The 23,488-nt window shown below is 47.2% G+C and overlaps 1 long non-coding RNA gene across 1 annotated transcript; it reads left to right on the top strand.

Moving 5' to 3' along the window:
• Nucleotides 1-15,014: 15,014 nt before the first annotated feature.
• Nucleotides 15,015-23,048, top strand: LOC129384802 (uncharacterized). Its single transcript, XR_008612440.2, has 4 exons — nucleotides 15,015-16,208; nucleotides 16,280-16,347; nucleotides 16,426-16,625; nucleotides 22,887-23,048. It is a non-coding gene; the product is annotated as an uncharacterized lncRNA (long non-coding RNA).
• Nucleotides 23,049-23,488: the final 440 nt, after the last annotated feature.

The raw sequence follows: 23,488 nt of genomic DNA, 5'->3' as shown, positions 1-23,488 counted from the left end.
CTGGGATCGCTTAATTTTTTGCAAGATTTCTACTGAGCTAGACACCCAACGACATTAAAAACAAGATATGCTCACCTCCCCTTGAAACAGAATCGATCAGCCTATTGCACATATCGGGCGGAGGACTTACTCGTGAATACTTTTACTATACTTTTACCAGATCATCTGCCTTTCACTAAGGCACACAGCAGTAAATCCTAATGTCATCTACGACATTAGGCTATCTGTAATCAACTAAAAAAAGCTGGATTATCCTATGAATCTTTTTAAACAATTTTTCCAGTCTCTTACGGAGGCTATGAAAGGGAAATTTATGCCGTCGATCTAGCATTGCAGCTGCCACCTATGCTCGTTGTTTACATTTCTTGCACCGCTCTTTCTCTTCTAGTTTAACTATTCAAACGCAAAGCATTCGCAAATATGTTTTGTTTTGTATATTTGTGAATTTATTCATTTACCGCCAATAGAAGCGCTTTGTGCCTGCCGAAGTGGCAAGACAAGCGCTGAACAGATCGCAGAAGCAGACGACAGCGAACAGGTTATAACTAGCGCCACTCTGCTCGCACGTTCTTTCCCTAGCGGCAAAAGGGGGCGAACTAGACCAGGCGTGCTGGAGAAGGGAGATCTGTGCAGGTCTGGAGTTCAGTAGGTCGTCATTAGGACCACGGCCGTGTTAGGACAGGAAACTCTATGCGTGGACGACCGCTCGCCAAGTTTCATCCTAGTGTTCCTGTATATGCTCCCGCAGGGAGCAGAGTTGCGCGTAGGTCCGCCGTAGTGATCCAGCTCTGCAGCGAAGCCACTCCTCGCGCGCGCAGGAGCCAAATGCCGCGCGGTGTTCCGCCTTTTTCTCTAGTGGTCGCGAGCTACAAGCGCCAATTGTTCGCAGGCGCTTAGCAAAGGGCACTTCTTAATACAAGTTACGCTGGAACGAGTCATTCGTGCAGCCGGAGGGGGTGGGCTTCCAACCAACCGAAACTTTGTATGTACCTATGTAAACACGCATATACAAACACACACACGAACGTACAAATAGGGGGTAGGACCGCCTTCGATTGCCCAAAATAAAATACTCCCGTGGCTCGAACAGCTCCAAAGTTCGCTCGCAAACGCGCAGTACGTTGCCACAAAAAGCGGCGCAATGATTTTCAGCATGCATATGAAGTTGTATTATCATGGTCAGAAAGCAAGAAATGTTTTAAAGAGTGATTAAAACTTCACACACGTAAGGTGAACACTCAGCGCATTTTGGCTGCCGAAACCAGCCGATTAATGACCGTCGCCAAGAGAGCTATCGTGTCTGCAGTTATGTCAGTGACCGTTAACATAGCGCCATTTATCACTAACCATCGTTCACAACAGCTGCACGTTTTCGATACATGCGGTGCAGACACAGATTTCAGCGCATTTCAAATGTTGACATGCGCACATTTTAAGCAAAGCTTACTTTCATTTACTGTTACTATTTAGTAGTACTTACTATTTAGTAGTGCTTACTATTTAGTAGCAGCAAATCTGCAAGTAGAAAAAGATTCAAGATGCAAGAGCTTCTAGCTGCTCCTCTGAACGCACGATCGACGGTCCAGTGATTGCAATGGCGATGGTACTGACGGAAACGACGAGTTTGCATGAGTCGGCGATGCGCCCGTAAAGTTGGCTTCGCAGCGGCGCGGATCATTTGACGTCATTTTTCGCGCTCGGCCAATAGCGGTGCGAGCGGCGCCAGAAAAGTTATGCGCAACTCTGCTCCCTGCGGGAGCATATACAGGAACACTATTTCATCCTAGTGTTCCTGTATATGCGCATAACTTTTCCGGCGCCGCTCGCACCGCTATTGGCCGAGCGCAAAAAATGACGTCAAATGATCCGCGCCGATGCGAAGCCAACTTTACGGGCGCATCGCCGACTCATGCGAACTCTTCGTTTCCGTCAGTACCATCGCCATTGCAATCAGTGGACCGTCGATCGTGCGTTCAGAGGAGCAGCTAGAAGCTCTTGCATCTTGAATCTTTTTCTACTTGCAGATTTGCTGCTACTAAATAGTAAGCACTACTAAATAGTAAGTACTACTAAATAGTAATAGTAAATAAAAGTAAGCTTTGCTTAAAATGTGCGCATGTCAACATTTGAAATGCGCTTAAATCTGTGTCTGCACCGCATGTATCGAAAACGTGCAGCTGTTGTGAACGATGGTTAGTGATAAATGGCGCTCTGTTAACGGTCACTGACATAACTTCAGGCACAATTGCTCTCTTGGCGACGGTCATTAATCGGCTGGTTTCGGCAGCCAAAATGCGCTAAGTGTCCACCTTACGTGTGTGAAGTTTTAAACACTCTTTAAAACATTTCTTGCTTTCTCACCATGATAAGACAACTTCATATGCATGCTGAAAATCATTGCACCGCTTTTTGTGGCAACTTACTGCGCGTTTGCGAGCGAACTTTGGAGCTGTTCGAGCCACGGGAGTATTTTATTTTGGGGAATCGAAGGTGGTCCTACCCCCTATTTGTACGTTCGTGTGTGTGTTTGTATATGCGTGTTTACGTAGGTACATACAAAGTTTCGGTTGGTTGGAAGCCCACCCCCTCCGGCTGCACGAATGACTCGTTCGAGCGTAGCCTGTATTAAGAAGTGCCCTTTGCTAAGCGCCTGCGAACAATTGGCGCTTGTAGCTCGCGACCACTAGAGAAAAAGGCGGAACACCGCGCGGCATTTGGCTCCTGCGCGCGCGAGGAGTGGCTTCGCTGCAGAGCTGGATCACGGCGGCGGACCTATGCGCAACTCTGCTCGCTGCGGGAGCATATACCGGAACACTATTTCATCCTAGACGCCAGCGCTCGTTTCTCCCCTGGCGGAACGATTTCATCTCCAACGGGTGTAGGCAGTGTAGGCTTCCGCCGCCACGCCCGCGTTCAGTTCGCGCTGCGCGCGAAACATCTCTTGTTTGCGACGGCGCCTCTTCGGATGACCGGAAATTATTATTGTGTTGTGAACTGTCATGACAGCAATGTAAACACGAAAGGGTTGATACCACCAGTGAAATTCTGCCGATTCACAAGAAAGTGGTACGAAAAAAGCAGACGACAGACATGGATTACTGCGGTGCGCCGAACGAAGTATACAACTGGCAAACGAAGCGAGCTCGTTCATTGATCACTCCTGAGTGTATGACGGTTTTCATATGTAACCCACATGAATTTGATAATTACTCGGTGCATAATCCCTTTATTCATATAAAAACTTTAAGTTGCTCGACGAGCGCTTGTCCTGTCTGCTTTCTCGTGTTTCGTTTGTGCGTGCGCTGCCCAAGAATGGAAACCACTTCTGTTGTATGCGCTAGCAGTGGCCGAAGTTCACGCGTGCCGAGAAATTGAATATGTGCAGGATGCATTGAACATGACCGGAGTTCATTCCCGCTTCACCACTGCACCGATCGATCGAGTTACTGGCGACGATACACGCCCGCGTATTGGTCGCGCCGGCATTGCTGAAGCAGGAATGATTACTAATACTTTCAACTTCCGTCTCTTGAGCACTGTTAAAAAATGGCCACGCTGTGTCTACATTGCTGCCTCTATTTCATATTGTAGGGGACGTACTAGTTGTGTGCGCATGTCGTACTTGTGCTATGCAGCGATATATTTTGTTTATTTCTGCACAGTATCGATGGAAGTCCGTTGTCGCCATCAGAGACAACACGGATTTATAGCAAACATATTGTGAGAAACTACAAAAATGACTTTAGCTCGTATGTGCCGTATGTATGTGCCGCATCGTATGTGCTGACGATTTTTCTGGCGGCACATACGATGTCGTTTCCAATTACCTGCTCAGCGTCACTTACATGGTTAAGCAGACACTGCCCTTTCGCCGCATTGCAGCCATAAAAATAATCGTCAAGCGTACCGATCTTCTTAAAGGCAAATAGAAGCGTGTACAGTCTGTTTCACACTTGGGGGAAAACTCGGAACGTGTTGCATCGTGATGCGGCAAGCAATGGAGTCGTGCGGCGGCAGCAGCTCGAGAAGGCGCAGACGCTCGAGGGGCGGAGTCGTGATCTGCGTCGTCTGCTACGGCGGCGCGCACTGGCCGCATTAGAGAGTTTTAGAATAGGGGCCCCAAACGTTTTGGGGCCCCAAAGAAATAGCGTCGAAGCCACTGCGCATGCGCGAGACGCAAACTGCGTTTGGGTTTTGCGTTGGGAACGCTATTTCACCGATTTAGCGGGAGCTCAAATAGCGTTCCCAAAAGCTTTGCGTCAACAAACATGGCGGCACCCATCGAAGCGACGGCTCTAACCTAGCACCAAACTGGGTTCGATTCGCGGTAATGCGTGAAGTTCGCAAGCTAGAAGAAGTGACTGCAGTTATCGCTTTCTCTCAACTAGCGTGTGTTATGAAGATTGAATCATTAGACGCCGCTGATTCCGAATTCGAGTGTGGATTTTATGGCTCGTAGGCCTAACACGGCTAAGCTTGGCTGGTGAAGGCACGTAAAGTTGGTTTTGTTGCTCCAAACTAAGCACAACTAATGGTTTGCTGCTTGAAGAATAACCTCTAAATTGTAATTAAACGCGAGTACACGCGGGTCAAAATTACTATTCATATCATAAGATGGTATATTTCATTTAATTATTTTTTATCGTTTTTCTTAGACGCCGTAGTGGCGCTGTCAGCGCAAGACGCTATCTGCAAACGCAAAGCCCTATTCTAAAACTCTTCACTCCTGCGTGCCCCAACGCTAACACCCGCAAAGCTCTTTGGGGCCCCAAAATATTGGGGCCCCTATTCTAAAACTCTCTATTGTCGGGAAGCGTGCTACTGTCAGGGGCAGTGCACCGATTTTATCGGTACTGCGGGAACTGAGCTGATATTCTATACTAAACGTTGTGCGTCGCCAAACTCTGAGCCTTCATTAGCGATAATGGAGTTCCACAAACTTCTTTTGACAGCATGCTTCGTTTGTTCTTTCGAAAGGCCGGGGTACTGAGCGCGTGCACGTATAGTTCTTCACTGTGTGTGCTACCGTAATAAGCAGCGACAAGACGCACCAAGATGTGCGCGCAACGTGCTCAGTCTTTGTTTGACTCGAAAGGAAAACAATGCACTCAACAACGATAACTATGGGGGTCGAACACGATGAAACAAACGGATACGATTAAAGGAATGTTTTAGGTTAAGACAATGAGCTGGAAGTGATTTTTCTCGACAATCATTCACTACACCAGACAGACCCTGCCCGCCGGCGGGGAATCGGACACGTCACGCTCGGAACTTCATTTAGTATCTCGTCATGTCCCCAGCGGCAGCGATGACAGCGCTCATCCTGGAAGAGAGTGAAGTGTAGAATGACTTCATCAGGGATGTGTTCATTCGCAGCACGTCTCAGTCGCTGACGATGGTGGATCGAAGCCTATCCTCGGGCGACTGATAGAGGGGATGGTGCGGCAGCGATACTTTCAACGAGCCCCAGTCATTTTAAATGATGTTGGCGCCCGGAGATTGAGGCGACCACTCCGAGAGAGTGACTGCGCGCTCTTCCAGCAGTTCTTGCACAACACGAGCAGTGTGGATCGGTGACCTATCGCGTGAGAATATATAGTCGCCTTCCAGAAACTGGCCGTCAAGAATGTATGGAATCAGTACGTCGTCTATGACTGCCCTGCAGCGATGAACTTACCTTCGAGGCGTATCAGTGCGCGTCGCACAACGCTTAGTAAAGAATACCAGCTAATTTCACGCAGTAACGATGAGATCGGCGCCCTGCAACTGACAGTAGAAGGTTTCCCGACAATGCGGCCAGCGCGCGCCGCCGTAGCAGACGACGCCGTTCAAGATCCCGCCCCTCGAGCACCTGCGATAGAGTTTCCTACACTCTCTATGGCTGCCGCCGCCTGACTCAAGCGCTCGCCGCATAGCGATGCAATGCGCTCCGAGTTTTCCCCTAAATGTGAAACAGACTGTACATCGCCCTTCGAATGAAATGTCCACGAGCACACACGTAGGCACACACCGCCCGCGGCACGAAACGCGTCCAAACACGCGCAGTGCAGGAGAGATAGTGGTAGGAGGCAATCAAGGCGGTGTGAACGAGAGGTGGGAGAGGAGTACCACCCGCTAATAGAATTTTGCTTCGCATGCGGCGCTCTCAACGCCGGCGCAGCAGCGCCGCTCTCGGTGCCGTTCTTGTCAAAGTTGGTTCGCTGAGTTACTAGTTAGCTCGCGGCATCGTCGACGATGGTTTCCGCAGTTAATTGCTTTTCAAAACTATCATAGGCGTAAACTTTTTCACGCATGTAGGGCAGGCTAACTTTAAGTGCAATCTGCAACGCACATTTGTGCGTCAGAGCACCAGAGAAAGAAGAGCAGAAAAACATTGAGTTTCATATAATAATTACTGTATGAAACTCTATGCAGAAAATTACAATTATCTTGGCGTGTAGACAAACAATGGGGCTAGTACCTCATAGAGTTTCGAAACACTATGGAGTATTTAACGGAACATGAAAAATGTGTAACGACCAAGGACGTTTTAGAAAACTGGAGATGGTGTCCTAAAGGTGAAACCTGCTGCCGCCATCTCACTAGGGGAATCGATTAAGTTAACCAATGTTTTTAGATCTAAAAACATTGACGTTGGCATTCGCCGAGGAACAGGAATAGTTTTTTTTTTCTCACTTCTAATGGCTTTCACAAGGCCAGTTTTGCCGCACAGATGCTTCTCGACGTATCTGTCTGTGTCGCTGGTTTTAGGATGAAGCTTGAATGCCTTGGCAAGAGAGCATGATGTCATTCTCAGCCTATGGCAATATTTTAGCCCGAAACAAGATTCTATTCTTTTTCAATTAGTCTAACAGTTATACTAACAGATCAAGAGCAGTCGAACTGCAACTGTTCTCCATGTAGTTCGGCACGCTTTCAAGGGTGAAGTAGGGGCAAACGCTGGCTTCACCTCTACTTGTAAGAAGCTGCGAGAGCTGCCACTTCAGAAATTTTTTTTTTGTAGCCTCCTTGGTAACGGCTAAAGGTAGCAGGAATGCAGCTGTGATAAAAAATAGGGCACTGTGGAATTACAATAGGTACGAAGTGGTGAGAGAGATTTGGAAAGGGGTGATGATTCCAAGCTGGTCTGACTTTCGGCAATGTGGTCCTGCACATGAGATCAGAGGTTTAGCAAGGTTGGAAATCAAGCAACGTGGGGTAGGAAGCTAAGCTTGCTTTGGGAGCACACGGAAATACACCAAATCAGGAGGGACAGGCACTTTATTAAATCACACCACATGGGCGTGCCCCAACGTGAAGGCGGCCCCGCAAGTACCCAACCCCACACCCGAGCAGTGGGAGGCCGTGCTGACTAGTTCGGACCCTCGTAACCAGCAGCAACTGGTGCGGCGAGCCCGGGAGACAGCAAGAGCCGCAGGAGCCCTGGACTAAGGGCGCCTCCCGCACAAGCAGAAAGACACCTGCTTGTCCTTTCTTTTTTTTTAATAAATGTTTCTCCTCCTCCTCCTATAGTCTACCTTGCATGCGTTGGGGAAAGGGAAAAAGAGGCAGTTGAGATATGCGGACATCAGAGGAGTTCCCAGCGCGCGCGCGCGCGCACACACACACACACGTATATATATATATATATATATATATATATATATATATATATATATATATATATATATATATATATATTATAGAAGAGTGAACTGCTTGGTTAGTTGGTTATCCGGTTATTCTAAAATAAGTGGCTAACCGACGCAACGTACCCGTAGTCTTGTCAGCTCGCAAAAAGCTAGCCCAGCTTAGCCGACGCATATATTGCGGAAGCCAGAAGGTTGGCTGTCAGAAAAGGCATGCCCAACGTTTCATAAAGTGTGCCACAAACGTCGTTTATGAAATTCCTCTGCACCCGCCGTGGTTGCTCAGTGGCTATGATGTTGGGCTGCTGAGCACGAGGTCGCGGGATCGAATCCCGGCCACGGCGGCCGCATATCGATGGGGGCGAAATGCGAAAACACCCGTGTGCTTAGATTTAGCTGCACGTTAAAGAACCCCAGGTGGTCGAAATTTCCGGAGTCCTCCACTACGGCGTGCCTCATAATCAGAAAGTGGTTTTGGCACGTAAAACCCATAATTTAAATTCCTCTGCCCTGCGGAAAAACATATATTGGAGAGATGGGGCGTTGCGTGAACGACCGATTTAGGGAACATGCAAAAGATATTGAAAATAATGATGGTGAACGGCTAATAGAACACTGCAGGGCTTGCACCACTTCTATTCCACGGTTCCGAGATGTGAGGATTTTGGGTAGAGGCAGGCAGCAAACGGCACGGGAAACCATGGAAGCTTTTTACATTAGAAAAGCTGGTCCGAATTGGGTCAGTGACACGTCTGTTTTTCTGTATGTATATTCTGTATGTACACGCGTATATATATATATATATATATATATATGTGTGTGTGTGTGTGTGTGTGTGTGTCTGTGCGTGTGTGTGTGTGTGTGTGTGTGCACGAGAAGAAGGGAAGTGAATGCGGATGAGAAGATAACATGCTGCTGGTGGGATCCGAACGTACGTGTACAACCTCCGCATTTACACGAGCGTTGCACTACCAGTATTGTGACACGGCGACGGCTATCAAAGGGAAGCACAAGGATTGCGGCGGTAGAGGAGGCAAAACGGGCAAAAAGCACGTAGGCAAGAAATTGCAGTTTGGCCCGAAAAGCGAAGCATTGATTGCGATGGCAAATTACGAAACAGCTATAAGAAGTCAGGTTTCCCATAAATAAGGTTCTTTGCGGTTTGATGTGCGCCTTCCTTTTTAATGACTAAATGTAATTCTACGGGACAGGCGGTTTCGTCGCAACTCGCACATGCCACGGCAGTTGTGTTTGGAACGTTCACTTTTTGTTTACTTTATTAACCCTTTGAGGGTCAACGACGTAAATATACGGCGCCGCGAACGAATTTCAACATGGTCGATGCCGTAGTATATTTACGTCTGTGTGTTTAAAAAGCGCGCCAATTTTCTAACTTTTTCTTTTCTGTCATGTGCTGCCACTATGTGGGAATACAGGGAATTTCTTTCGCACGCCTCCCTCTCGGTTTTTATGGCATGGATCGGTATTTTGTAGCGATGCCTTTTCCGATTCTATGCTTTTTCAGACTTCTCGCGCTTGGCCAGTGGTCAGAGCGACGGTCTGCCCACATTATCAACGGGATCAGGCGGCCGTGTGTGGTGGATGATAAGAATAGCATAGAATAAGGCATAAGGCATCGCTACAAAATAGCGGCCATGGTTTGTTTTAGATATACTACCGCCCGCGCAATGGCGCGCACGCGGGCGAGCGGCGGCTTGGGTTTTGTTTTCGCGGGCGGTTTCGCTTTCTTGCGCTTGCAAAACTGATGGCTATCTCGTTACCAATCGCTCAAACGGCGACCGCTTGTTTCTCGCTCGTTTAGTGCTCACAGGGGTGCGCATAGGAAGGATGCCGCCGTGCATGCGTTTCCGTTGCTTTCTTTCTTTCTTTCTTTTTTTTTTTTTGACACTCGCGAAAACTAATTGCCTCTGGTTGGCGATAAGATGAAAATTAGCGGAAGTTTGTCACACGTTGTACTTTTTTGACGGGCGCACAACCACACATTTTTTTCAGTGCGCGCACCTAGGCAGTTCGATTACGCTATGGCGGTACATATTAGTGTAAGAGCAGGGATATTTGAGTCTTGCGAAATATTCTCGTGTGCGCATTTTCAAAGCCTTGAACTATAACAATGCATAAAATTATAAATTCTTATAGCTTTATTTCCTTTTTTATTGCTGTTATTCATGAATGAAGAGTACATATATACCAACGCAAAAAAATTTTTTTTTTCTCACTTTACGGTCACCCTAGAAAAATTACGGTAAATTTTTTTCAATATAACTCCCTAAGAAGAATTGGAATGTGCAATAAAAAAATATATCGACCCTGGGCGGTCGCATCTGGCGAAAAAAATCGACCCTCAAAGGGTTAACCCTAAAAAGCCTACTTCAAGCAGGGTGGTGAAGCCAACTTTCTCTAGAATAAAAAAATAATTATGGGTGTTCTCCCAATAAGTATATTATTCGGAGTGTATTTTGGATATTTATTTAATGTGCCAATTCAATCAAGAGCTTAGAAACAATTGGCATTTTGGAAACGTGTATATATATATATATATATATATATATATATATATATATATATATATATATATATATATATATATATATATATATAGCTAGGTAGGTAAAGGGTTAATGATATGTGAATCAAAGCAAATAAGCCAGGCTGCAACACAGAACATTAGTTGCCTTACTTCCCTGACAACCTTAGCCACCACAACAACGAATTTTATGGTTTCACACTTTCGAAAGTGGACAAAATGCATGCGTCTTTGGTAAACAGCACTCATAATGCTACACGAATTAAAATTAACTGGTAACCTAAAGAGACAAAGGTGAACCTTCATTAATTCATGAGCAGGTAGCTTCATGCTGTGGCTCCTGAAACAGTATTCTGTGCCAAGTACCTTGAACAAGGGGTGAACATCGTTATGTGCAGTGACTCGGGTAAATGCATGCAGCAGTACAATACCTGCTTACCTGTTTTTGCTCATGCCGAATCAACTGATTAATCGCGATTAAATCATCAATTGAACTATTGGAGGCACAAGGCACTACTGGTAATAAAATCACCTCCAGCGCTTGTCGAGTGGGTACTGCAGTGCTATAGTTGACCAGCCGAGGTGAGGCCGAGTCCCTCCTTAAAAAAAGAAAGAAAAAGAAAAACACGGAGCAGGGGGCGCCTCCCCCCCCCCCCCTCGACTTTAAGCACTGATTCTGTTAGGAGAAAACCCAAAGACAAAGCAATATGGATGAAAACTATTCATGCGTAAAAAAGCCCATGTGCAAATTCTTGGGATGTCCGTTGTAGCTAGGATATCCAAAATTTGAAGTCCCGCGGGCGTCCTGTTTGCCTCTGAAACAGTGCACCGACGTAGGGACATGATTTGGATGTCCTACAGGCGAAGAGTTTTCACTGAGATCAAATGAAGGGCATTCACGCGAGATATGCTTCACTTTCTGAAGGAGCAAGTTGCACCGTTTCTCCGCGGTATAAGGTTCCGAGAGCTCGCAAGCACAGGACTCGCACTCTGAAAGCTGATCACAGTATGGGATTTTGACCTGTTTCTCGCATTGCCGGGACATATCGGGGGCGTTGTTTCAGAGCCCGAGTTAGAACTAAAGTCCTAAACTTAGTCCTAAAAGTAGTACGTCTAAGTGTTCAAAGCTTGATCCGTGGCGCTTATGAAAAAAAAGAGAGATCGCATAGCCTGGAGAAGGTAGGCCATAAGTATGGAGTGAAGACAGTACTTTCAGCACCGACCAAGCTTTCGAAAGTTAGCACCCTCGTAAGGAAAAAAAAAGTAAATAAAAGAAGGCACGCACCTGTCACAGTGAAGCATGCAAGTGATGTGTCCAGCATAGAAAACACGCCAAGTGTTCAGCTGCCCTTTAAGGGAGGTGAGTAGGTAGAAAAAATGATGTGCATGTTGAACTCTTACCTTTCTGTAAATAAATTGCAATACAAAAGGCGTAGGTAATTTCTTACTATTATATATATATATATGTATATACTGAGTATATGTATAAACCGCCCCACTTCGCTAGGGCAGTTTGTCTCTTGGTCTACTCGCATTTAATGGCCATCGACACAGCACAATTAAGGCTTCAGCCGGCACCAATATGTGTATATACACCAGAGCCCACCGCCGCGTTTTCTATAGCGTGTATGCCTTCTTGTATGCCTAGACTTTCACTCTTCTCTCTCTCTCTCTCTCTTCACGATGTTCTCTCGCCTGCAGTCTATATCACGCGTCTTAAGAGCGTAAAGGTAAAGACTTCGCAATTATAGCATAAGCCCATGATGACACGGGCTAGTAACGAGATGAGGAACTGCGGCGTCCACAGGCCCCCACGGTGACAGGCCTCGCCGGCCCTCGAAGCATCGGTTGCGGTGCCACGACGTGCAACGGGACTGGCGCGACACAACCACAGCCTCCATCGCATCACGGCCGTAGCTCTCGAGTAGGTGTCGTTAATTGCAAGGCGATGCCTTTGCCCTAATTAATGACGCTGCACTTATCAAGCGCGACCCTTGCCCAAAGGAATGCTCGTTGCACAGGCAGTCTAAGCAAGCAGCTTGGGAAAGAGACAAAGTAGCAGGGTGTGGCGGGGAACTTTATCTCCCTGGACACTTTAGCGCGAGCCCGCAAAAATTCCCGTAGCAGCTCTATCTCACACCAAAGAAGAGAGTAGTCACTGAAGTCGTGACAAGCATAAGGAGTTGAGGCATTTTCTTCGTACGCGGCATCGACATATAATTACCTCCGATATTGGTGATAAAGGTACCGCAAAGGAAGGTGAAAAAAAAAAAGTAGGTGCCACTCGGAAAATGTGGGAACTACAACAAAGCCCTGATCGTTCCCTCCACTCCCCATCTGCCTTTTCTTTCTTTCTATGACTAATTTTTGTTCTCGCATATAATAAAATGCGGTGCTTCGTAGTACTCAAGCCATACCGATGTGCTAAATACATCTTTTAAAGAGCCAAAAGTTAGTCCAACCAATATAATTATCATTACCAGTAACTAACGTTAATCGGGAAAGCATGCCAAGTCCTGGTTGCAATTGCATATATACTCGGATAAGATCGCTGCAGAATGGAGAGAATAAGTTCCACATTCACTCGAGCTGTGCATTGAGAGAGAGGAACGCAAGGCAGTAAAGGCTTGTTTAATAGACGTTTGTGTAGTTCGCTACCCTAAACATGAGCGGGGATGGCGGGAGAGGAGAGAGAGCGAGAGGGGGGAGAGGATGGGATCTCAAACCCGTCGCTTGCGCCAGAGACACAGTATGCCTGCTGTAAATCACTTAAGCCTATTGCCTTCAGATATTGAAGAAGCGCTTGTGTGCCTTGCTGGGTTTAAGAGCGTTGAGGCCAGGCTCCCAGGAGCTTAGCTTCGGTAAAGAGCTGATTGTCCCGCCCGCAAGAAGCACACGGGAGACTATGGCTTTGGTCTTCTGAACATGAACCGCCGAAGAAGACGTTATATACGGAGCAGATGATCTCTTCCACATCCTTTCGTCTGCGGTCCACATTATCGCTACACTTATCCGAGGGGACACGCGATTAAGCAGATATTACGCGGTTCCCACGGCGTGTTTTCTTGGGAAAGCGAGAATTCAAACTAACGGTCCTCGCAAACCTCTGAGATGTGGATGCCCTTGTAAACATATTTCATGGCGTCTCAGTGTTGTATAAAAAAGAAATAAAATAAAAAACGATTGTACATTTCTTTCTTGGCAATTCTGCCATATTCAATGCTAATTGAACGTGCCTATGATTATTTTGTTGGTATGTAAAGTGTCTCATGACATTTCGGAGAGAGAGAGAGAGAGAATAAACATTTTTATTGGTTGAATGCAGCTTTGGAGAGGCGTCCTCATTCCAGAATGCCTTGAGCTCGGGCCGCGTCCTGGGCCCTCCCAATCAGCCTTTGCTGATCCTCGAGGTTGGAGCTGGCCAAGGCTCTCTCCCTGAATTTCGGAGCTCTATGAAGAAGAACAAAAAACATACCCGCGTTGACAATTATTATTATTTTTTTTTTGCTGTGAATCGTGCAGTATTCACTGAAATTGTCATGGCAATAAACGTTTCGTTGATTAGACACGCAGCTACTTCATTACCTACATTATTTGCGTACAGTTCTGAACCCAAAATGAAAGGTTGTTTTTCCCTGGCACCCATGCTAAGCAGCTGCCTTCCTTGGCCACAGACATCGAACCGACGACAACTCGTGCTTAGCACGAGAAGGCCATAGCTCAATGAGGCCACTGTTGAGAGGTCGTCGCGCAAAGTAAAAACAAAACAATACTTAAATAATGTTATGAAAAAAAATTAAGAAGTAAAGAAAATTAACTCTACATACCATCGACCATACCAACGCGAAGGAAGCAGGTGGTAGGATCAGATGCACTAATCTTTGGTAAATGAAGTTTTCAACAAGAAATCGAAATATATTTAAAAGTGTTATTTGTGATTAAGTGCTTTGTAGAATAATTTTATCATGATATTCCTTGCGGTTATGAAATCTTCATGCATGTGATTTTTCTCGTCCCAAATCTTTCGCGATGTCTTTTCGCTGAGTCATTCAGAGTAGAGGAAGAGCGACTTTCTATTAACTGAGCTCTTCGTTCTCCGCCTCTGTATTACGTTGCCGACAAAGACAGGATGCCAGCCAGCGTTTTGGGACACCAATATCCGGAAAAAGCTCAAGCGGCGCCAGTCGGGTGGCTGTGGGGTGCCGCTTCTCAGCTCCAGGTCGAGGGTTCAATCACAGCCGCGGCAGTCGCACTCCGATAACGGCCGAAATGCAAAACCGCTCGTGTACTTAGTTTTAGATGCGCGTGCAAGAACCCCAGCTGGTCAAAATTAGCCCGTTAGTGCCCCCCTGCTACGGCGTGTCTCATAATAAGATAGTGTTGTTCGGGCAAGCAATTGAAGGCCTAGAATTTCAATTTTTATTTTTCGGAGAGAAACGGTGCGGCAGGAGCAGACGACTGCGTGTACAGACAACTCGAAACATGTCGCGACGCGCGCTCATGAGTTGCAAGTCATGCTCGCTGCCGGAGCCCAACGTGAATGCGAAGGCGGCCACGGAACGCATACGACGGAGCCGCGAAGATTCCGTCCACGGGTTATAATATCGATAAAACGACGGCGACAGCGCTAACGGCATTCCGTGTCCAAGAACACAGTGGAAGCATGTGGAAGCTCCTAGAACATTCCGAGTTCGTCAACTGTAGGCTGCCACATTTTTTTTTATTCCTTTGTTTTTACCATCCCCACTTGCGCCGATCGCGGTGATAACAGCGGCGCGGCGGCTAGCGATCCGGTGACGTAGTTCGACATTAGACCAATGAGAGAAGAAAAGAAATTGCCCGGGCGTATCAACGCATGCGCCGAAGAGCTTGACATCGTGCTCGTCGTGGGCATATATCGAGCATCCGGGGGCTCGGGCCGCCATTTTGTATTTTCTGTCCACTTCGACGTGCCTCGTCTCGGCAGCCTACTGCGTCGCACCATGCCTCGAGCTCCTGCTGGTCTTAGTTACGCGCTAACGGTGGCAGCGCTTGTCGAAGTTTCACGCTGCGCACGTTCCCGCCTTCGGCCGACTCTGGAAGCACTGGCTTCATGCTCCGGCGCCTGAAAAACGTGAGGCACGCCTCGAGAGACTTGTAGCCCGACCCGCCTGCCGTCTCGGCAATTCCTGGCCCCACTTTCGAGCTCCCGGAGTGTAAGTGACCGCCAGCCGGCATAACTACGTTACTATACGCCGACGACACTCCGGTCGAGCCGGCGCAGCGTATATAAGCCGCAAGTCGTTCCTGCCGAGTACTCGTTCTTTTGTTTGTGCGCGTTCCCACCCCCCCGACGGCGCCTGGACTATTGAACTGTAGATGAACTCTGAGCGTGGCCACTAACCCCAGGACCTGCGCGGCAACCCCTCGTCACGGCGAGCGTCGTCTCTACGAGCTTCGCATCGAGCGTCCTAAACGCTCAAAAGGCCTGTGTGTGCACTTTAATGTGCATTTTTTCTAGATGGTCTAGCTGGCGAGGGTGGCGCATGCCTTAGAGAAGTTAGCTGTTTGTTCAGTTGCACTAGCTAGCGCTCACTAGGGTTGTATAGCTGCACTACAAAATTCTGTAAAGTTAGTGTTGTTGCTTAGCTGTAAGCCCGAGGTTTCGTGGGCATGGCTTGCGGCCACACGGGTCTTCTCCGTGCCGGAATCGAAGAGGACGGGCCACGTGTTGCGGGGTGGCGGCGTATAGCTTCAGGTTTAGCTGACACACAGCTTAGCTCACACTAGGCAGGCTACAGCTGATAGCCGTCCTCTTACGACTGCGTCAGGGACATGGACCCATCCGAATGGCCTTGCGACCCGACCCCATTATTTCGTGACGGAGATAGCCCGCGCGCGTCAGTGCTATCGATCGAAATGTGGAATGACGGAAGCAAACGGCCTTCGGAAATTACCTCGCCAGCTATTAGGCACTAACCCGCTCTACGCAGCACCTCGACGCCGGACGTCGCCTGCTGTTTTCGTCGGAGCTGGGCCGGGCAGCAGCTACAGTAAGCGGCCCGTTTCATTGCCGTTGTTGTTTGTTTTTCTATGTGGGCTTACTGTCCTCGCTATTTTCCAGAGCATCACTCGTACCGCGCGCGGTCTACCATGTTCCCTCGTCGGTGTGACCTTGTGGCCCTGCACCGGGTAAATACCACATAGATGAATAGTACTACTACATCTGTGTTCTCGAGTGCTTAAAAAAAAGCCTTGTTGTCGTTTCAGGATCCCGAGGTCCGCATTCGAGATTGCGGACCACGAGTCGGAAGGATATCCAGTGTGCTTCTCCACGTTTGCCATCCTCCCAACGTCCCCCACCGGAGATGGCCTTGAGCACCTCTTACCGTGACTGACCGCGTTGGTTCCTTTCCATTTCCGCGTCCATGGCATCCTTCTGCTACGGGCGACTCCGTTTGCTACTACTGGTAAATATCGCTTAAACATGATTCGTACTATCGCTGTGTCGTATTATTATGATTATTAGTGTTATTATTATTATTATTATTGTTATTGTTATTATTATTATTATTATTATTATTATTATTGTTATTATTATTATTATTAGTGTTATTGTTATTATTCATTGTTATTAATATTGTTCTTAGTGCTTTTCCCCATACTGCCGCTCTTGACTCGGAGCACAGCAGGTGGGATTACTTCAGGCACAAACGCCCTTAGTAGGAGCTGCAACGTGTGGCCGCTTAGCCAGTTGCTCGCATGTCGTGATACTGAACGCCATAGCGCATAAAAATAAATTACGCGGCTCCCACGCGCTGTTCGAATCCATGTAAGCGAAGCCTTCTGTACTGTTTGCGTTAATAGACGGCAATTAGTGCCGATTTTTCACGTCGTATGCACTCTAGCGCTGAGTTAGTGTGATATGTTGCCTTGCATACACGACAGTAGCACCTATTTACTTGATATATTCGCGATGCCATCTCGTCCACCAAGCTTTCACGAGTTCGCATCTGCTTCGCCGTGTTTCATCAACGTCTCCGTTGTATGACCTTGTTTGTCCACTTTGAAGCTGTTGGCGTCCGCCTATGTTGGCAGGTATCAGTGGCATGGGCTCATTAGGTTAGCCATGCACGTATGTTAACGGTCAATTGTTGAGCGCTCCTTCAACTTCTGCTACAATTGTGCGTGGCTGCTCCACTGCAGTTGTTATTCTTGAGATTACTTTTCGCATCGATGTCTTCAGGCTTCGTGTGAGGCACTCGAAAAATCCTCCCACACCTCCACGGGGCGCACTCAGCTATTGTTTTCCATTGGTGTGTACTGCAGTAATCCTTAGCTCATTCGTGCCCAACAGCTTCAAGGATTACCTTCTCGGCCTTAGTTAAGGTATTGGCGTTGTACGAACAGATTACGGCAGGTATGCCCCGTCGTGCGGTGAATTGCCGGAAAGCATGAAAAAAAAAAAACTGGATATCGACATGTCATTGGTCATCTCCAAGTGTACTCCTCTCGCTACCGCGCAGGTGAAAATTGCTACATATTGTTCCACAATGTCGTATTTGTTTTTCGCATAAAGTGTTCCGGGGAAGTCGGCTCCTGTGACTTGAAATTACCCCGATTCGTTGACTCTGTCGGCCGGGAGGGGAAGCAGCAGTTAATTGATTTAAAACGCTTCTTACAGCTTGGCGACCTTGCAATATTCATAACTTAACGCGCAGTTGCGCTAGCATTGCTTGAAATCCACCGTGCAATATGTGGTAAATGTGACGTATTGGCGGTTCCGTGAAATACCCGTCCTTTGGAAATACGATGACGTGCCGGCTTTGATTCTTGGCTGTAGTGCAAACGTCCTGTCTTGCGAATCCTTTGTTGTATCGATAGACTTGTCCATTTGTTTTAAACAATTTAGCTCTTCATTCAGCATTGCCACTTGGCTGCCTGAGTATATTTGTCGTATCCAATATGTCTCTGCAAATCTCTTTTCCTGTAAACGGCCTTTGTCATCTTGCGTTGTCTATGAACCTGAATGCTCATGCTGCTACTCTTAGATGCCGCCTGTGGGACGAATTTGATTTGCAAGATTAGTTCTCTTGTTCCTGTGCAGGTGTAACAATGCGCTTCGTGTTGATCGTCCATCTGTACAATCGTGTGAATCGCGCTTGCTCTTTCCGGCTCCACGGATGTAACTCATTCGGGTCCAGGCCACCCTATTTTTTGCACCTTGAATGAACGACTCGCTCGTTCGTTTTCTCTTCTGCGACTCTATTAACAAATGTATCCCTTTTGCTTGTCCCTCTGATACAATGAAGTACTATCATTGAGCCGGTCAAGCAGGCTGCTTCTTCAATTCTTTCGGTGAAGTGACTTTTATGTAGACGCCTAGTATTGATGCTATCACCGCTGTAATTAGCTCAAGCCTTGCTAAACCTTGCTCTTTGATTGGAGCTACGTCCCTTTTCGCTGTCGGTATGCTCGACTTTGTTCCATCGGTTTGCACGACTGCCAAGTGTACTGCCGCTTCGCATGCTGTTGCACTCGCGTCGACATAACAGCGTCTATGCTTGTTCTATTTGATCCTTGCTTGCGTAGTATTCGAGGACTAGAACTAGCAGCTCCTTTGTTTTCGACATCAGGTCCCTCCACTTGTCGCCTTCTTCCTTAAGGAGTGGCTCATCTCATGTGATCGTCCCCTCTTTAATTTTTTGAAAGCCTCTCTGCGCGTATCGTAAAAGGCGATGGCAAACCAAGCGCATCAAATCTTTCCTGCTGCTTGTGCAGCAATGTCCTTTTGGTTAAGTACGTTGTTGCTGGTAAGGATGTACACTTGTCCACAAGAAAGGATAGCACGTCTTTTGAATACTTCCATAAAATGGCAAGTAGCATTGTGTATCCTTCCAATCGAATCCCTACGTGATCGTCGCCCCTTCCGTTTTCATCTATTTTACTTGGGATCTATTCCTTAGGTGTCCATTTTCTGAAGTTCATCGCCGCCTCTTTGATCAGTTTTGCCGTTTTGTACCACTTGACAGCACCTTAAAACGTTTCGGACCCTAGGATTACATCACCCACGTAAATCTTTCTGTGCTGGTTCTTGCATCTCCAGATTGCTCGGCCACTTGTTTCAAATGGTGCTTGATTGTAGCTGCCAGAAAAAACGGGCTCAGGGTTAAACCGGAAGTTACTCGTCATGCGACAGGTTCGTACTTCATTCCGCAGCTTTTCCTCGTATCTTCATGCTCCCACCAGAGAAATCTCATGGCATCTGTCCTCTTAGTGGATCGAAATTTGTAGGAATGACTTTTCAACGTCCCAACTAGGGCCACCTTTTCCTTAGAGAGTTGATGTCCTGCCTCCAGATGGTCGTTTCCTGACATGCCTTTCTGCTTGTGCGCAGAGGCGTCGAATACTACACGCAGCTTTGTCGTAGCTCGATATTTTCGAAAGCTGCGGGATGTGGCATGTAATACCACAGCGTAGTCAGTTCTGAGGATTCCTGAACATCTGCGACTGGCTCCCAAGGTCATATATTCTGAGATGCGTGATCATAGCGACTTGCATTGTTTTCCTGTTACTTTGCGCGCTAGCTTCCATGGCTGAGCTGTTTTTTCATTGCTTTTTTTGACTTGAACTGCACCGATAACTCCGGTGGAATTGCTCTCTTCAACGCTGTCAACATCGAGGCGTAACTGGCACTCGAATCACTGAAGGCGCAGACCGACAATCTGTTCAACTGCTCTACGTGCACTATCTTGCGTAGTTAATCAGTTTCTTGCACCAACCTCACTTCCTTTACACCCAAGAGCACACTCATATGCAGCTACACTGATCGGTCAACATTTCCGAACGTTGTTCGTAGTATTTTTATCGCTTCATCACAACTTTCATATGCAGATAAAGCAATAAAGCCCTTCTATTGCATACTCTGCCTTTCCAGCTAGAGGTGCTAATAAACTTTTGTCCCTTGCTCATGTTGGGTCTGAGGTGAACTGCTCACTCGCACTGAGCCCAGAAGCGATTCCACTCCAGAGCTCTTCCGCCAAACTTTGTCATTTCCAGATTGGGTAGCTTATGTATTTCCCTTGCGTCGTGTTCTGAACTTAGTAATGCCACCTGCGTTGTTCTATTGTTCAAATCCAACTGTATGGCCTCTCGAATTCTGAACTCTATTGTAGGCAAGACGGTCGTTATTTTCATGTCGTACTCTATCATTTAAATACTGCTTCGGCAGTATTTTCTGTTACAAATTCCTCCATTTGTTCGTCGGCGCTGTTCAGGCTTTCGCTTATTCTCTTGCGTTGTGTGCAACTTTTGTCTGTTAATTGCGTTGATAAACTTCGTGATCTGGGGGCGAAGCGCTTTGCTTTTCTTCGTTACTATATACTTCGCTCATTTCTAGTAGAGCAACAATGGCGTCTTGCTTCACAGTGAGCTGTTCCGATGTTTATATATATGCTACAAAGTGCCAAGAACAGTGCTCGTGACCGCGCTCGAAAAACTGGACAATCGCCCCTTTACAGAAGAAAGAGCTCTAGGACACTGGTCCAGACGGGCTTCGGCACTCACGGCCTTAAGGGCTTTGCTGAAGTTTTTAAGGACATGCGAATTGTGCGATCGCCTTTGAGTGTTGTATCGCGTTACTGCGTGAATTTTCCGATTTCACTTATTTTTTCTCCTCTTCTTCTTTCTCCTTTTATTCCCTTTACCCCTTTCCCCAGCACAGGGTAGCCAGCCGGTACTTACACTGGCTAACCTCCCTGTCTTTGATCCTTTGTCTCTCTCTCTCTTCGGTCTCGTTGCCCGATCCGCTGCTCCACCAGTTTCCTTTTCTGCTTCTTTGAAGGTTAACCTTCCTTATCGGCGGGGAGGTAGTAAGCTGGTTCACAGCACCATTGTTGAAAACGATAGACCGATGACTGCTTCGAATGTGAGCGGTTTATTAAAGTAGCGCGTGCTCACAAGGAGCCCCTCTCTTGCTCAGTCTTCGAGTGCCTCGATGATATTTTACAATAGATTTCCATACTGTGACACATAGCCTCAGCGGGGGATCGGCCAAGAAGTGGTTGGTGCAATGGCACATGTACAGAACGGGTCATTGCCGAGGAAGCAGCCGGTACAATTAGACACCAACAAATACAAGCCTGCTTAAGATGTCGCATTGTGTTGCGCGGTTAATTACGCGAGAGAACGTGCACTCGCCTGTTTCCGTCAAACACGCCGCTATGAACAGCTTCAAGAAAGCTTCGTTTCACAGAAATTCCAACATGTTCGATCACTGCATTTGTCTCCAATGACACTGTTTTCACGGTTGCACCACACAGGTATGGCCATTGCTGTTGCATAGGTTGTCGAACGCGAGCGACGCTTTCTCGTCTCTTACGGATTCATTAGGCCCGTCCCAAGCTTCTGTGTTTTCGTGCTTTTCCTGCAGTCTTCCTCGATAAACCATATCCGTATTTTTCAATTTGTAACCTCATTGAAATATCCTTCGAGAATTCGGGAGCTTATGTATAACACGGTTTGCTTTGCCTTTCGTGTTACCTTGCAGTAACCGTGGATGCGTTCAATAGGGACCGCTTCCTGACCGAGCATGTACCGATTGTGTAAGCCGGAGAGAGCTCGTGTCACTCTTGCCTCTTTACTGCTGAGATGATGGAAAGTTCGGCGCTGCAATTCGCGCTTGCGTCTGTCGGGAATGGCTCGGCTGCTCTGCGCACGATTCCACGTAACTTGGCTTCCCGCTGTCAATAAACCCCGTAGCAACGGGATCTTCTACTTGCGTACTCGTTTGCCATAGACGCCTTGTGCCATAAACGATAAAATTTGACAACCTACTGACCATTTTCTAGATGGTCCATTATTTTGTTTCAATCATTCCATTCATACTAATACCCTAGATTTCGCAAGCATTAAATTTTTTTTGCAAATCGTTAACGAATTTCTATTATTCAACGAGTCTCTTTTCCTTAATGTCCTTAATATCGACAGCAGTTTCCTTGAGTTCCATAGCGATCTGCTTAAGGTCTAGTCCTGGGTTGGTTTCAATGTACCCTCGCATAAGAAGTAAGCTGAAGTACAGAACCGTGTCGATCACAAAGAATGGTCGTGGGAAGCCAGTGCTAAAAAGGTATTGCTCGCGCTAACACACGTACCACAACGTTCACCCACCTTAGTGGGTTCATTTGAGACCCGAGTGCAGGTAGCGCCGCGATTCCCGGTCACCACGGCGTTGACGGCGCGAAGTTTTCAAATTCGGATGTATTGTTGCGCTATGTCGATATGTGCAGAGCCGTTCAGAGTCGTACCACTTAATTCGACAAAAAGTGTCGCAGGGAGCAGCATGTGCCGATGTGCTCCTGCGCAGCCAAAGTCGCATCGAACCGCACCGCTTGTTCCACGGGCACCGGTAAATCCGGCGCGAACATTAGCTGCAGAACGTAGAACTTGGCAATTACGAGGTGAGTGCTGGTAGCAATGCCATGTCCATGCCTTATTGAATAAGCAACTAAACCAGCCATCAAGATGCATACACAGTGCAAATAAGCGCACAGGACGATGCTTGTTTAGTCGCTTGATAGTAAAGAGCCCCGTCCTATGCTCTGCTTTGGTGTGTATGCGCCTGTTTAACTGGTTTAATTCCTCGTTCGGTATGCACAAACTCCCCCAGCACTTAGCCTTACTGTATCCGTGCCTTATTGTTCCGGAATCTTGACCTGTGCTTTCGATTGCAGCCCACGTGCAAGATGGATATCCAGTGCGCTGCTCCACGTTTGCCATCCTCCCAACGTCCCCCTCAGGAGATGGCCTAGAGCACCGCTCGTACAGTGACCGACCGTTCCGCTTCGCCGGTGCGGTCTCGCTGGCAGACGAGATTGCTCGTCGCCCTGCTTTGCTACGGGCAAGTACCATACACAGACCATCCGTACTACGGTTGTGTCCTCGAGTGGTCGAAAAATGAGCCTTATTGCTTCGGTTCGTTTCAGATTCACCTTCCCTTTCGTTACATAAAGTTGTTTGATCGCTTGGACAAGTATACGACGAAGGAAATAGAATGAGGAAAACCAGGGAATACAAGTGCTTGTCGGTAGCTGACTAAGTCCCTGTCCTCAATATTTTGCATTCGAGCAAAAGCGCTAACATATAATTGTCACTAAAATAACAAAAGTAAATTTTTTATGCACTACATCAATATTCACTTATCTGGACTACCATTTCATAAGCAAGCACGAAATGCATTTACTATGTAGTGAATATAATTAAGCACATCACAACACTACACAAAGCCTAACGTTCTGTCGGCCATTACTTAATTATTGATTCAATTACCTCACAG

Source organism: Dermacentor andersoni, chromosome 5, assembly GCF_023375885.2.
Source record: "Dermacentor andersoni chromosome 5, qqDerAnde1_hic_scaffold, whole genome shotgun sequence".
NCBI classification, from domain to species: Eukaryota; Metazoa; Arthropoda; class Arachnida; order Ixodida; family Ixodidae; genus Dermacentor; species Dermacentor andersoni.
This window is presented reverse-complemented; position numbering and strand designations above follow the sequence as displayed.